Source organism: Aotus nancymaae, unplaced genomic scaffold (assembly GCF_030222135.1).
Source record: "Aotus nancymaae isolate 86718 unplaced genomic scaffold, 86718_ANA_hifiasm-v0.15.2.pri h1tg000040l, whole genome shotgun sequence".
NCBI lineage: Eukaryota > Metazoa > Chordata > Mammalia > Primates > Aotidae > Aotus > Aotus nancymaae.
The window spans coordinates 49,124,100-49,136,206 of NW_026988454.1; the positions used below are offsets into that span (position 1 = coordinate 49,124,100).

Genomic DNA, 12,107 nt, shown 5'->3' on the forward strand with positions numbered 1-12,107 from the left:
TATAAATGCACAGGAGAATCTTTGACTAAATCATGGAGACTTCTGCCTTCTATCTTATAATTTCTTGCCAATTACAAAAAAGCTTTTTCTGAAGGCCTTCTTATAAAGGGTACTAAGATTTTCTGATGACAGGTACTGCAGCATAGGAAATCATGTCTGTGTCCATTTCAGTTAATAGCACTGTGTCTCCTTTCTGACTTTCTAAAATCCCTATTGAAACCAGGAGTCTTCCTTCTAGTTTTCCAACAGACAGAATCTGGCTTCAGTATTCTACATTGCTGAAAAGTTCAGTTGGTGAGTCAAATCTTTATCTTATGCCTTCTAATCAAAGGTTAAAAACATACTGAAACATATACAAATAAAGCCTTGTTAAAAGGTTGCTATACAGGGGCCTTGACAGCTCAGCTTTGGTGGTTTGCCAGTCTAGTCCCAGAAGTGCCCTGCGGATGGCATCCTAAGTCCTTGTTATAACATATATGGATTATAGCCTCAATTTCTACAGGTAGTTGATTAATGTTTGGATTAGCGGTATCTGTTTCCAGTTCAGATAACTTGGCCTTGCTCTGTCAGAGTCTTTAATGAGGCATCTAATTCCGTTAACAGGAAAAGAAACACTTTGGAGATCCTGCATCACAGGCTACTTAAGTTGCAAGCAAGTATCTTAGAAATAAGAGCAGGACGGATACAATCTTATAATATTTCTAAGGTGACTGGTGTTTCTCCTTCAGAATGAAAGAATTTTTTTTTTAATTTGGAAAAAATGTGTTTTGATAGGGGAGGAGCGTGGTCCACAAAAATCTTTTGATAGGGTACAGCCCAGAATTTTGCCAATAGTTTGAACTTCTTTTATGACAAGTTTCCCCAGCTAAACAATCATTCTATGTCGAAGAGTAGAGGATTCAGTCAAACGAGGTATGAAATAGGTGTTAGTAATGGCACAAAATGGCAGAGTGTGGATCCAATAGAGCAAGAGTTTACAAATGAATAGCACCCTCACAAGTCAGTTAAGACATTCTCCTTGATTTAGATGAGATCCAAGGTTTGGGAATGAAATTATGATAAAAGTTTTTTTTTAATTTTAAGTAAAATTGCTATCCTTGGTAGATAACTGGTGTGATCACAACAAGAAAAAATCTTTTCATTTTAGCCAATGTGTTTTTAAGCAGTCTCACTTCATCTCTATTGATTCCCTCCTACAAAAGTTTTAAACTAAATGTACACCTGCTCTCTGACCAGGAAATTCTACTTTTAGATGTTTGAGATGAATAAAAATATGCCCACAAAGGCACTTGTTCATGGCAGGTTTATTCAAAATAACCAAAAACTGGAAGTAGCCCAGAGGTTCGTCAGTAAGATCTTTCTACCCAGAGTTAAAAAATAGCATTTTTTTTTGCAAACTTTGGTTCTAATTGATTGAGGGTCACTTTATTCTATATACTTATTGGAAGATGGAATAAGTTTAATACATAACGAGGCAGTGGATAGGAGTTAGAAAACAGACCTCCCATTTACCAGAGGACTTTGGTTTACACTTCTCTCTGGAGGATTGCCCTTTGTTATGCTAAGCACTTGGTCTAGTCCTTCCTGAAACAAACTTTTTATATCACTGTTAATTGTTTGAGTGCCAGTCTTCCACCAGACTTTGAGCTCTTTAGGGCAAACACCTTGTCTTATTAAACTTTGTGTTTAATTAGCAACTAGGATATACTCACTTCCAAAAATGTGTAAATATCTGCTTTTTACCCTAGGATGGAGGAGCTCTATTTTCAAGGAGAAAACATGGAGCTTTTAATGGAAGGAGGATATAGTGATAATAAATCCTACTTAAGCAAGTTGCATTATTCTCCTTTTCTTGAAACTCTTGTTAGTCTCTCCTGCAGCTACACACTTTCTACCCTTCTGTAAGTCCAGGCCACAGGATTGGACACCATTATTTCCCAGCTCCAGTACTCCCAGAGAATAACATTCTCATTGGGTTTTAGGCCAGCTGCATAGATTTTATAAAAGCAAATCCAAGGTCTGGCTTAAAAAAGGTACAAAATATTAATTCTAAAAATGAATGCATGGCTGGGCATGGTGGCTCACACCTGAAATCCCAGCACTTTGGGAGGCCAAGGTAAGTGGATCACCTGAGGTTAAAAGTTTGAGAACAACCTGGCCAACATGGTGAAATGCCATCTCTACTAAAAATACAACAAATTAGCTGGACATGGTGGCTGGTGCCTGAAATGCCAGCTACTCAGGAGGCTGAGGCAGGAGAATCTCTTGAGCCAGGAGGTGGAGGTTGTAGTGAGCTGAGATCGTGCCACTGCACTCCAGCCTGGGCGACAGAGTGAGACTCCGTCTCTGAATAAATAAAATGATGCAGCTGGGCATGGTGGCACATGCCTGTAATCTCAGCTACTTGGGAGGCTGAGGAGGAAGGTGGAAGGAACACTTGAGCCAAGGAGTTAAAGATTAGCCTGGGCAGCATCGCAAGACCCCATCTCAAAAAACAAAACAAAAAAAGGCAGGGGTGTGGGAGAGAAGGCAGAAAGCAAATAGCAAGTTACATCAAAAAAACTAATCAAAATAAAGGCAGAGTTATTTTTCAAAATGAATGCAGTTGCATCTGCATGTATACACACAAGTCTAAAGTGTTTTAAATAGTATAACTGGCAAGGAAGCAAGATAATTTATATTCTTCATTCCTACACTGACAATATAGTCATAAAACAAGCGGTTAAGTTGTTGAGTGGCCTGTGGTGACTAAAACACTGCACAGGAAGTGTGTCTTCTATATTATCATCATCATCATTATTAACCAAGTAAATAGGTTTGAGCACATGCCAAATAAAAGGACCTTGCATCAATTATCCCATTTATTCTTCTATATAATACCCTATAAAGCAGGCCATTATAATTATTAGGGTGCTATTATTATTCCCACTTCAGGCAAAGAGATTGAACACAGGGGATTTATATATCTTGTCCAAGTTGGAACAGCTTAAAAGAAGCAGAGCTGTAGTAAGAAAGAGGTTGTTTTGTACCGCTCATGAGACTGACTGCCTCATGTCCCAGGTTTGTGCTCAAAGTTATACTCATTCCCTCCTTCCCAAGCCTCATTGGGAAGGCTTCGTCACAGGGCTTCACCATTTCTTTGAGTTGCACCTCCATCCCAAGAATCTTTCTGGTGATTTCTTCTCCCTCACATGTAATTTTTAGTAGTTTCCTATTGCTTCTGTAACAAATTACCAAAAATTTATTAGCTTGAAAACAAAACAATATATTATCTTACAGTTCTGGAAGTCAGAAGTCCAAAATAAGTCATAGTGGGCTACAGTCAAGGTGTTGGCAGAAAGTCTAGGAGAGAGTCTGTTTTTTGTTTTCTTCCTGCTTTTGAGGCGATGACATTACTTGGTTCATGACTCCATTCTTTGGTCTTTTAAGCCTGCAATGTCAGGCTGGGTTCCTCTCACAATATCATTTCTTTGGGTCTCTTCTGCCTCTCTTTCCCTTTTAAGAACCCATGTGATTACCTTGGGCCCACCCAGATAATCAAGGATAATCTCCATATTTCAAGGTCAGCTGATTAATAACTTTAATTCCATCTGCAATCTTAATGCCTCTTTGCCATGTAATTTAATGTACTCACAGGTTTCAGGGATTAGGATGGGGACATCTTTGGGGGGCCATTGTTCTATCCTTCCACACCACATCCTAAACAAACTAGTTCTCAAATCTCAACTTTTAGAAAAAAAAATTAAGTCTTTGCAGAGACTTTGTGAACTTTTTTAACATTGCCATTTGTCATTGTCTTAGTGGATGTGGCATAATCTGGATTTGTCTGTTTTCTCATTATTAGATTCAGGTTAAACATTTGTAGCAAAAATGCTACATTGGTAATGTATATTTCTCATTCATCTTATTAGGAAGCTCATAATACCAGTTTATATTATCATTGGTGCTGCTAAATTATATCATGTTAGATTAAGCAGAGACATCTTTAATTTTAAGTTAAGTAGAGGACAAGTAACAAGGCTTTGGTTCATGTAAGGCAGGGAGTTGGAACCAAGATATCTACATAAAACCAAGATCCTCAAAGTATTGCATCTTCAAAGAAAAGGAAGAGATAGGAAATCTACCCCTTAGTGAAAGGAAATTAAAGGGTTATTTGGTTTCAAGGACTTGGCTCGAGATGAAAAATATCCCCTTAAGAATTTGCAACCATAATCTTACACTCATGTAGAGTGGAGTTTGAATTTGTGTTTGGGCCCAAGAAATCCTAAGACCAGAAGCTGACTTAAAGAATTCTGAGTTAGTAACTTCCTGGGAATCTTGGAGGAAACAAGACTGGTTTTCCCTAGAGGGAGGCATTTTGGATTGATTCCTCACAGAATTCTCTCTGTGCATGAGCTCAAAATCCAAAATTTTAAAACAAAAAAAGTCAGTAAAATGAACAAATGACCCTAAGTTAGATCCTAAGTATTTTAAATAATGGAATTATCAGATGTAGATTATAAAATAAGAATTACTGTATGATTAGATATATATAAAGTTCTGAACTATGTAAAACTTACGAGATAGAAGAGTAGAAAGAGCATAAGGCAACTTGCGGATCTCTGGGAATGTTCCATTTCTTGATTTTTTGTGTGATGTTTACATAGATGTGTTCACTTTGAAAATTCATCAAGCTATACTTATAATGTGTGCACTTTTCTGGATGTCAGTTTTTTTTTTTTTTTTTTTTTTTGAGTTAGAGTTTTGCTCTGTTCCCCAAGCTGGAGTACAGTGATGCGATCTTGCCTTACTGCAACCTCCACCTCCTGCATTCAAGTGATTCTTGTGCCTCAGCCTCCAGAGTAGCCAAGACTACAGGCGTGCACCACCACAACTGGCTAATTTTTTGTATTTTTAGTAGAGATGGAGTTGTACCATGTTGCCCAGGCTGGTCTCAAACTCCTGAGCTCAGATAATCCACCCACTTCAGGCTTCCAAAGTGCTAGGGTTATAGGCATGAGCCACCATGCCTGGCCCATCTATATGTAATTAAAAGTTCACACTAAAAATAAACAAGGAAATTTGAAAAAGAATCAAGATTTTTAGAAGTGAAAAATATGATAATTAAAACTCAGTGGAGGAGGTAGCCAGCATCTGAAGGAGCTGTGATAGCCATCTTCACATGCAACCATGAAGTTGAAGGAGACAAAACCAAGGTCAAAACCATTAAACTATTGGCAATTTCAGATGAAGGGAATCAAGATTATGGGGAAATGGAAGCAAGTGAAGGTAGACCCAAATATGTTTGTAAGTGGACAGATGGCTAATGTGTGCTTTGAGGAACTGAGATTACTGGTTGGTCTCCCCTGCCAAGAATTCCTCCAGTCTCTTCTCAAAGGAGGAATCCAAGAAGAAAAAGGCATCAGCTGTTTGAGAAGAAGAGGAGGAAGTAAAGTGTAGCTCCTCAAAGAAAATGATTAAGTGAAGAAAAGTAAAGGTGTGGAAATTGAAGGAATAAGTATCCAGAAAGAGTTTGAAGTCAAAGATGCTGAACCAGAGCCACAGGGAGGTGGCACGATTTGTCCTGACCCAAAGGAGGAGAATGGCATCAGAAAGCCTGGTCCAGATTGTTCCAAAAGAGAAGAAAAGGGAAAAAATATTGAGCCTTCCCATGGCACTGTCCCAAAGGTGCCCCAAAAAACAAAGACATTGATGCCTGACCAGAAGGTGAATGTATCAGCTTGAAGGACCTTTTATGCCCAAGCCATTCTCCAAGCAGTAGGTTTTCTAGGTTTCTCTGCATCTACACCAGTCTAAGCCCTGATTTTGACACCTGTCATCTGTGACAAACTAGACATCCTTGGGGATCCTGAGACAGGATGTGGGAAAGCTCTTGTCTTTGTCATTCCAGTGATTCAGGCAGTATTGGAGTAAACTTGCCCCTAACTCCAAGTAACTTTGAGTACCACTTGGAGAACCCAAAACTGAGGCCAGAGCTGAGACTAGTTTCACTAAGCAAGGCTGGGATTGAGTCTGGAGTGTTGCCTGATAAGACTGGAATTGAGAGTGAAATACTCCCTAGTGAAGCTGAGCTAAGGCTAGAGTGCCACCCAACAAGGCCAGAGCAAAGACCAGAGCTTCCACCTCAAACCAGGTGCTGCTCTTCTGTGACAATGATGCTGGTAAAGGACTTCTTTCCCTTATCAGGGAGAAGCCTGTCCCCAAACCAGATGAGGACAAAGAGGAAAGGCTTGAAAAAGAGTAAACTGGAATGTCAAAACAAGAGTTGGGTGGCAAAGTTGCGACCTGTAAAGGACATCTAAAACATCCTCTACTTGGACTAGTTCTGATTCCCACTTGAGAGCAGATCATCCGGGTCTAATAACCCTTTGATGCTGCAGCCAAATTTATGGGAATTAAAACTGCTATTTTGTTCGGTAGAATATTCATGCACAAATAGCAGAGGCTGCTCAGTTATCAGCCTGATACTGTGATCAGCAGTTCAAGCAGGCTATGGGAGCTAGTTAAAGAAAATCGCCTTTATTTGAGCAACCTTCAGCAGTTCAGATGCCTGCTGGTAGATGGGGCTGACTGGATGATTGAGAAAGGCTACTTTGCTGAGCTCTCACAGTTGCTAGAGATGCTCAGTGACTCACAATACAACCTAGAGAGACAGACACTTGGATTTTTTTTTGCCACAGTGATGCTGGTACATCAAGCTACTGCTTGAATCCTTTATAAGAAGCCAAGAAGATGAACAAAACTGCCCAACTCGACCTCCTCATGCAGAAGATTGGCATGAGGGGCAAGTCCAAGCTCATTGTACCCCACAATGAATGAAGTCACAATGGAGATGCTGACAGATTCCAAGATCCATTATGAGACTGATAAGAAAGACTTCTACCTGTACTACTTCGTGATGCAGTATCCAGGCCTCACCTTAGTGTTTGCCAACAACATCTCTGACATCACACACCTTTCTAGGCTCCTGAAAGTCCTAAATGCTACTCACCCTACATACTCTTATGCACCACAAGTGGAGGCTCAGATACCTGGAGCAATTTGCCTGTGTGGAAAACTGTTCTCCTGCCAACAGATATGGCAGCTTAGGATCTGGATATTCCTAAAGTCCAGCATGTGGAGATTTATATCCACTCAAGTGGTTGAATGCTTATGCCGCCAATGAAGACAGTCGAATGCTTATTAGGCCTGAGGACAACATCAACTTTAAGAAGATTTACAAAGCCCTCTAGGAAAAATGTGCATGAATGTGGTCAAGGAGCAAATTCATTTTGCTTTACAAAGAAAACTGAGTATTCGAACTTCCAGGCTTGTCTACACAATTCTTGGACTGAGTGTGTGGTGTCTGTTCTAGAAATTGAACAGAGATTGAACAAATTGTAAAAAGAGATATATAAAGGAGGAAAAGCTGATCATCAAGGAAGAGTGTGGAAGATGAAAGCAGGTGAAGGTCCTACTACAAAGAGCCACACTATTTGTTTTCCCAACCATTGTTTAAATATGACCTGAGCAGCAAGTATCCAACTCAATCTGGTAAGATGCCTATGCTCATGTCTCCCCCAAGCAATGGTGAATCTGCTTTGAACTGCCTCTCCAAACAACGAGGAGGCACAAGAGAAAAAAGTAGGAGAGAGAGGGAGAGGAAGGAGGAGACAAAGTTTGTTGGTGACCACACAGTGATATCTCCGTTTTCTGATCATATGTGAAAAACTTTTCTTTCTACCCTTTCATTTCATTCCATAATCAACTTCAATTAGAAAAATCTTCTCATCTATACCAATGGCCTGTACCAGGAGAGACCTCATTCAGTTTTGTGGATATTCCTAAAGTCTAGCATGTCATTCAATCCATTACCAGGTCCATTGCACCTTGGAGATTAATGTCCACTCAAGTGGTTGAACTGCTTATGCCACCAATGAAGACCTTGGCCTAATGCTTATTAGGCCTTATTTTGGAATAAGAATTATATGCAGCAGCTTCATATTTATTCCAGTTTACAGACTTCTTTTATGTTCAACCTGACTTCCTAAATTAAAAACAATGGTCAGAAAAAAAAATCAGTGTAATGGTTAAATACCATATTAGATACAAATGAAGAGAGAAGTAATGAACTAGAATATAGTCAAGAATAAATTATCTGGGAAAGGAGTTTTAGAAACATGGCAGATATAATGAGAAGGTTTAATAAAAATTTAATTGGAATTTTCAAAAGGAGAGAATTGATAAAATGGGAATTAGGAAATACTTAGAACTGTATTTATTTGAGCAATAGTTTAGGATTGGTAAATTTTTCAGAACAGAGAAGAGCATGAATTTGGAGATTTATTAAATGCAATGAAACCCAAGTCAGAAAAAAAATTTTTAAATGCTACCTGGATACATTTAGTCAAACTCAGAATCTGAAAGTTTAAAAGGTTCTTAAAGGAGGTAGACAATCAAAGAGAGTAACTTCAAAGAAGCAATTAGACCAGCAGAATTCTCAACAGAAATAACAAAAGATAGAAGACAGTAGAATGGTATCTTCTAAATGCTGAGACAAAATAATTCAACATAGAATCATGTAAATTATCACTCATAAATGAGAGCAAAATATATTTTTCATAAAAACAAAACTTGGAAAGAGTTTAACATCAATGGACCTTACTAAAGGAATTTGCAAGGATGAATTTCAGGAAGAAAAAAATTAAATCGAGAAAGGAAGTTTAATAAGCAAGGGAACAGTGAACAAGGAAATTGGTATAGAAATAAACACTGACTGTATAAAACATGAACCAATACAAGTAATATCTACTGTGTAGCCTTTATTATGTTGAGGTAGTTTTCTTCTATTGTTTGTTGAGTAAATTTATATTACTAAAGAGTATTGAATTTTGTTGAATGCTTATTCTCCATCAGTTGAGAAGAACATGAGATTTTTGTCTTCATTTTATTAATATGGTATATTACATTGTTTGATTTTTGTATTTTGAACACCCTCCAGGCACAAATCCCACTTAGTCATAGTGTATGATCCTTTTCATTAGCTGCCAGATTTGGTTTACTAGTATTTTGTTGAGGTCCCTTCAGACTTTTAAAAAATAGATTTTCTTTTGTTAAAGTTTTTTAGCAAAAAATAAAAATAAATGCACCTAGAAGTATTGTTGTATTTTATTCCTGCTTAGATTGAATACAGCTCTTTGATTCTGTGGGTTAATGTCTTTCATTCGTTTTGGAAACTTCTCAGCCATTCTTTCTTTTATTTCTTGAGACAGTGTCACTGTCTGGAGTGTAGTGGCATGATCTCGGCTCACTGCAACCTCTGCCTCCCAAATTCAAGCACTTATCCTGCCTCAGCTTCCCAAGTAGCCGAGGCTACAGGTGCACACTGCCACACCTGGCTAATTTTTTGTATTTTTAGTAGAGATGAGATTTCACCATGTTGCTGAGGTCAGACAGTCTGCCCACCTTGGCCTCTCAAAGTGCTAGGATTACAGGCATGAGCCACTGTGCTCAGCCCATCATTATATCTTTATTGTTTTTTTTTTCTCACTCTCCTCTTCATCTATGACTCTGTATTAGTTCATTCTCACACTGCTATAAAGAACTACCTGAGATTGGGCAATTTATGAAGAAAAGAGTTATAATTGACTCAAAGTTTTGCAGGCTGTCCAGGAAGCATGATTCAAGAGCTCTCAGGAAACTTACAATCATGGCAGAAGGGCAAAGGGGAAGCAAACACCTTCACATGGTAGAGTGGGAGAGTGTGTGAAAGGGGAAGTTCTGTGCACTTTTAAACAACCAGATCTTGTGAGAACTTCATCATGAGAACAGCAAGGGGCAAATCTGCCCCCATGATTCAGTTACCTCCCACCAGGCCCCTCCTTCAACACATGGGAATTACAATTTGCCGTGGGAATTACAATTTGCCATGGGATTTGGGTGGGGACACAGAGCCAAACCACATCAGACTCCAATTATTTGTACATTCTCTTTTTGTCTCTATGTCTCTTATATTTTCTTTTCTTTTTTTGCTACTTACTACTCTTCTTCATTCTGAATATTCTCTTCTGATGTATCTTACAGTTCAGTATTTATTTAACTATATCTGTGAAATCTATCCATTGAGTTCTTAATATCAATTGTTGTATTTTTCAGTTTTAGTATTTCCATTTGTTTCTTCCTTGAAATTTTCAGTTTTCTACTAATATTTGTAATTTTTTCACTTATTTCTTGAGAATATAAGCATGAGTATTTTAAAATCCATCATCTGTACTCCCAACTTATCTATTTCTACTGTCTGTTGTTTCTCTTCATTTTAATAAACTTTTGATTCTTCATATACCTGTTCATTTTTTATTGAGACCTGAACATTGCATATGAAATATTTATAGACACAATTTGAGGTTCTGGGTAACTGCCAACCTGTCTTCCAAAGTGGCAGTACCATTTTACACCACAAGCAGTAAGTGAGATTTACTGTCATTCCACATGCTTTTCAGCATTTGATGTTGATTTTACCCATTCTAACAGGTGTGTAGTGGTATCTTATTGTTGTCTGAATTTGTAATTCTCTATAGATACGATGTTGAGCTTCTTTTTGCATGCATATTTGCCATCCATATATCTTCTTTGGTGAGATGTCTGGATCTTTTCTCCATTTTTTAGTTGGATTGTTTATGTTCACATTGTTGAGCTTTTAGAGTTCTTTGTATATTCCAAATACAAGTGCTTTATCATATACATGTTTTCCAAATATTTTCTCCAAGATAGGCCTATCTTTTCATTATCTTAACAGTATCTTTCTTAGAAGTTTCTAATTTTAATCTATTTTATCAAATGGGAAGAATTGGGCTGGAGGATGTATTTCTTCATTTATTTGTGACATGTAAATTGTAAAATTATTATTCAGGTATAATAGCTATTGCATTGTTATCAAGCAGTTATTTTTAAAATTACATTGCTGTCAATCTGGACTTGGATGTGTTAATTTACAAAGCAAGCCAAATGAACTCACATTCTCTATGACTTTATCCCAGTTTTCCACCCTGAAAAAGCTAGTCAGGAAAACTTTCCAGCCAGAAGTTATCAAAACTGGGGACACTATGGAAAGACAGTATATTTAATGACCTTGAGCTATCAGTCCATCCATGCAGGGATTAATGTTTTCATAGAATAATGCTATGCTAGGAATATATAATAGGAATATGTAAATTCACTTAAATTTAATTGAATGATCAGATTCAATTTTAAGTAAAAATTGAAGCTTCTTTTCAACTTGAAAATGATAAAGTGTTTTGTTTCATAAATCTGTAAAAGGATAATTTTCCATAAAAAGTAACATAATGGCTCATATGAATATAAAATGAACAGATGCCAAAGATTTTATTTAACTTATTAATTAAATGAGGGAATTGGAAAACCTTTTATAACTGATTCGAGAGAGAACTCAAAGAATGAAGACACTTATTTATCAAGAATATTGAAATGAATTTGCATGTGGTTGCAAAACTGACTTTCTATCATGGGGAAAGGGAAGTTAATTGAACCTCCACTAGACACAATTTATTGCATATCCATAGACAAGAATTGTCCATAGACAATTATATTGCTTTGCTATCTGTTACCTACAACTTCTAAAAGTTGTAAAATAGCTCAGTGGCAATGAAAGGCTTGTATCAGATAACTTGGAAGAGTATGCTCTTCCAAGTTATCTGATACAAGCCTTTCATTTCTATTAAAACAATGCATCATTTCTATTAAAAATAACTGTAAGCATTTCCACTTATTTCATATTTCCTTACAATTTTTTTTTTTTTCTTGAGACAGAGTCTCACTCCATACCCCAGGCTGGAATTCACTGGTGTGATCCCTGCTCACTGCAACCTTACTGTACTCAAGCAATCTTCTCACCTTAGCATCTTGAGGAGCTGGGACTATAGGTGTGTTCCACAAAGCTGGCTAATTTTTTAATTTTTTTTTTTCATTGTAGAGGTTGGGGATCTCCCTATGTGGCCAAGTGTAGTCTCCAACTTCTGGGCATAAGCAATCCTCTCACTTCAGCCTCCCGAAATGCTGGAATTACAAGTGTAAGTCACTGTGCCTGGCCAAAATTTTCTGTGCTTCTATTT

The 12,107-nt window shown here is 37.6% G+C and overlaps 1 protein-coding gene across 2 annotated transcripts in view; it reads left to right on the forward strand.

Annotated features, from left to right (window-relative positions):
* Positions 1-12,107, forward strand: part of CEP85L (centrosomal protein 85 like) — a 247,224-nt gene that overhangs the window by 195,998 nt on the left and 39,119 nt on the right. The window contains exon 14 of one of the 2 annotated variants that reach the window (XR_010336626.1): positions 11,969-12,065. The exons of the other annotated variant lie outside the window; for it this stretch is intronic. The gene's annotated coding sequence lies outside the window, so the exon portion shown is untranslated. The remainder of the gene's footprint in view (positions 1-11,968; positions 12,066-12,107) is intronic. 2 annotated transcript variants of the gene reach the window in all.